At 37.3% G+C, this 4,234-nt stretch overlaps 1 long non-coding RNA gene across 4 annotated transcripts; it reads left to right on the top strand.

Moving 5' to 3' along the window:
• Positions 1 to 1,386: 1,386 nt before the first annotated feature.
• On the top strand, positions 1,387 to 3,706 carry LOC110890980. 4 transcript variants are annotated; one of them, XR_004872766.1, is made up of 4 exons: positions 1,387 to 1,782; positions 1,866 to 2,641; positions 3,038 to 3,146; positions 3,236 to 3,706. It is a non-coding gene; the product is annotated as an uncharacterized LOC110890980 (long non-coding RNA). The 4 variants fall into 4 exon arrangements; XR_004872765.1 differs by having other exon boundaries at positions 3,038 to 3,706; XR_004872764.1 differs by having other exon boundaries at positions 1,866 to 3,146.
• The last annotated feature ends 528 nt before the right edge of the window (positions 3,707 to 4,234 follow it).

The raw sequence follows: 4,234 nt of genomic DNA, 5'->3' as shown, positions 1-4,234 counted from the left end.
CCACTGCCATCTTCTTCCTCCCCCCCCCCCCTCTCTCTCTCTAAAAAAACCCACCACCCGCCTTCATCTTCAACAATCACCACAGCCACCTCCCTCAACCACCTCCAGCCACCACCCTTTCAGTAGAATCAAAATCGATAACGGTAATCAAAGTATCAGCCCTTAATATCAGTAAATTAAATTACAAAACACAAAGTTTCCTTTTGGCTAAAAACGAAATCAATGAAAGTAATCACAGTATCAGCATTTAAGATTAGTAAATCAAATTAAAAATTACAATAGCTTCAATAGACAAAATTAGCCTCTGGTATTCTACTAACTAACAAACTGTCTTCTACTAAATATATAATATCCACAAAATAAGAAGAAGAAATCAACAGTGATTTACCCATAATAAACAGAGGGTTTGAACTGAATAATCGATCAAATTGTTTGAACTGATAAACAGAGGGTTCTTGCTTGTTGTGGTGGTGGTTGGATCTTCATGATTGGAAACCCAAATCTTAACTGATCAATCAAGATCCACCGGTAGGAATTGATTTCCCGTTGGAATTTTTCCGGACAAGTTGTTATGTGACAGATTCAAATGGAAACCCAAATCTTAACTGATCAATCAAGATCCAGCGGTGACGATGCGGTTATCAAAGAATCTCTGAAACATCATCTTCACGGCAAACATCATCATCAAATCTCTGGTCATCACCTCCGTTCACCGTCACCGTTCCATCACCACCACCGAACAACCACATCGATCTCCGATCATCTTCACCGTTCTCCGATCTCTTGTCTTCATCGTCATCGTTCTTAAGATTGTGGTGGCGGCTGTATTTTTAAAATTAGGGTTTTGGACTTATCAATAACGAAGAAGACAAGAGTGGTTGTGGCGGGGGTGGTGATGATGGCGACGGTGATGGTTGTGGCGGCAGTGGTGGTTGTGGCGGCAGTGGTGGTTGTGGCGGTTCAGACGGTGATGGTTGAAGACGATGATGATGGAGGTTCAGATAATGGTTGAAGATGATGATGATAATTGCAGTTTACTCTATATATAATAAAAATAATAATAAAAATAAATATAGGGTAAGATTACCAAAATACCCTTACATATAATGGTCAAACTACCGTTGACTGTGGTTAGGGGGTAAGGTTGTGACATAACAGTGAACAGTGGGGGGTAAAATTGTAATTATTTCCTTAGGGGGGTAAGAGTGCCAATAACCCCTAACCTCAGGGGGTAAAATTGCAGTTTACTCTATATTATATGTTCGTTGTAATTAATTTTACCTTTGCTCGACTAAATCCAGAAGGGTTGAGTTTGTTAAATAATAGAATTATATTATATATATACAAATGATGAAAGGCCTTAAGAACAGTTCAAGTTACCAGATTTATCATGAGATTTATCATGACTGGCATCTGTCGGTCTTCCATCCTACCACTCTTCCATCCTACCACTGAAAACACCCAGCCCCATCTTCTTCGTTTTCTTCTTCTTTCTGCTCACTTTGCTTGCTCTATGAATGTATTCACCTACTCCTTCTGTCTGAGAAGGGAGAAGATTGGTTCAGTAGAGTGAGAGGAGAGAAGATCAAAGCGACAGAAAGAGAGACAGCCTGAATGGAAGGGGAACCAGCGATCGCCTACGGTGGGCCACAACGTTGATGTCCTCCCGTTCCTCCTTCTTCAGTCCGTTAAGAAACGTCGCTCCCTTCAATTTCGATTCCGGCGAACCGTCCATCGGAATCCATGCTTGATGCTTGACGTCTGAAATTACAGCTCTGACCGGTATGTTTCAGCAACCAGGGCTCGAATTTTAATTACTTTTGGGTAAATCTTTACAATTTGAGGTATGGCGTTTATGTTTTCAGGTATGTTTCAGCAACTAGGGCTCGAATTTTAATGACTTTTGGGTAAATCTTTACAATTTGAGGTATGGCGTTTATGTTTTCAGATTGCATGTACAAATTGACATGCACTTTGGGTCTCACTGGGGTTGATTGTAGATTCCGCTGTTCTCTTTGCTTTTCATCGAAGATAAATGATTTGGACCCAGTAAAAGAGATTTCCATGGAGGTATTGATTGATAGAAGAAAAAGATAAAAATTAATCGTTCTACTTTCTTTAGTTGGATGATTAGGAGTCTGTATTTCTTAGTTTCATCATGCTGCCTTGGAAGCGCCCCACATCATGGCATGTTGCCTAGCACTGAGATTATTTCATTTGTGGGGCGGAAATCAAGCAATCGCTAGCCAGATTTGAGTTGTTCGATTCCTAAAGTGCCCTTTGGCACTGTAGATAAGGCCCAACGTCAATTGTTAACACCAATAGACGGTACAGAGGATGGTGATCCTCATGGTGGTGTTTGTTTCCCTGTTTGTAAAGCGGTGATAGTTCAGTCGATACAACACGCTCGTCGGCTAGGGTTTATAACTCAGAGGGGGATAACATTGGGATAACATGTCTAAACATGAGGATAAAAAACATAGAGGATGGCAAAAACCTAAATTCGGCGTTAATTGGTCGTCTTCTTCAATTGGATTGTTTTATTTCTCTGATTTCTTTTTGTTGCCTACGATCTTTGTTCTTAAGTTCATCTTTGATTTCTGTTCGCCTTCTTCGTTGGTGTTCTTTGATTAACAATCAGGTTTGATTTCTACTCTCCAGCCTTCATATCAGTTAAGGTTAGATTCTTTTTTTTTTCTATAGGAACTGGGAACTATGTTTACTTTTTTTTATCTTGATGTTTCATACGGAATCTGTGAGGTGTTATGTGATATGATTTGAAGAATAAAACCCTAAGATTATGTAAAGTTTTAAGCCTCTATTTTTACAGCGTTGGATTGTAGTTAGAATCAGCACAGATTTTTAACTTCACAAAGCTTTTCATGACTTTTTTAAGTGTTTGGTTATTAAAAAAGCTTTTCAAGCTGTTGTAAAAAGCACCCCTGATGTTCACTTTTGGTTTGATCTAATTCACAATTGTTCAAGTAACTACAAGACTATAATAAATTGTTTATCGTATGATTTTTCAATGATGTAGATTTCTATTCTTGAGACTCTTGATGGGCCTTTATTTGAGAGTAGTTCAATTGCTTGCTATGGTGATGGATAATGGATGTGTTCTCTTGGGCTCTTCTGAAATAGAATATGTTATTTCTATTTTCTTTTCTATGTTTTATGTGTTACATGGAACATTCTTATATATACAAAGCTTATATATATTTAAATATATTTACAGGGCCAAACTGAGCAATGGATTGACTTTTCTTTATTTGAGTTTCATGCACATATTAGATGATGGTTATATCCAAGATTGGGATATGGCAATTACATTAGACCTGTTGAGCACATAGTTGGTGAAGTCAACCAAGTAGAGGGCTGTTCTTTCTCTTACTTCGGCAAAAAAAAAAAAAAAAACCAGGCGAAACCAAAACCCAAGCCCAGGAAAAAAGTTAGAAAGAGGAGGCACCCAAACCTGTGGTCCAACCTACAGAGGAAGAAGAGGCACCAGAGCCTAAGCCAAAGACAGTATAGCAAAGAATGAACCGATACCAAAGCAAGCCGTAAAGAAACGAATCGATACCCACGGGATTTCAAGAAAAGAATCGATACTAACTGGATTTCAAGAAATAAATTGATACCAACTGTATATTTGGCGCGAAGCGCCGGGAATTTTACTAGTTTATAATATTTAAAGTATTAGATCAAATATTTTGGAAGATAATTAACTCACTTTATACATATTTATCGATCAAATATTGTATCAATTTTACGAGAACCGATTTGTAAATCTTTCTACTCGTTATCATATCGGGATTTTGTGTAAAAACCACCCTTTTTAAATTTCTTAAACAAATTATCTATCTTTAATCAAAAAAACAAGAAAAAAATTCCTCCCCTCTCCCTCTTGAGATATTTAGATATGGACAGCTAAAGTCAACCAACAGCAAAATATCTACATTATTTACAGAAAATTTGGACCACAATGTTAAGAATAAAGAAATGGCTTAAATGATATGAAGGAGCTGACTTTTCAGTTATAAATCATATAATACTCTCATTATTTTCTTGTCCTCGTCACGTTAGGTATCCGTATGTTCGTACTTTTACAGTTGATATTATATAATTTGAGCTTACAAGATATGAAAATAATCCGAACCTAAGAGGCAAGAACCAATAGGGCTTTCGGTTTCTATTAATTTTATTTTTGTCATCCATTTTAGGAATTTTAATATCA

This window comes from Helianthus annuus, chromosome 11, assembly GCF_002127325.2.
Source record: "Helianthus annuus cultivar XRQ/B chromosome 11, HanXRQr2.0-SUNRISE, whole genome shotgun sequence".
NCBI classification, from domain to species: Eukaryota; Viridiplantae; Streptophyta; class Magnoliopsida; order Asterales; family Asteraceae; genus Helianthus; species Helianthus annuus.
The sequence above is the reverse complement of the archived record's forward strand: the minus strand, read 5'-3'. Positions and strand labels throughout refer to the sequence as shown.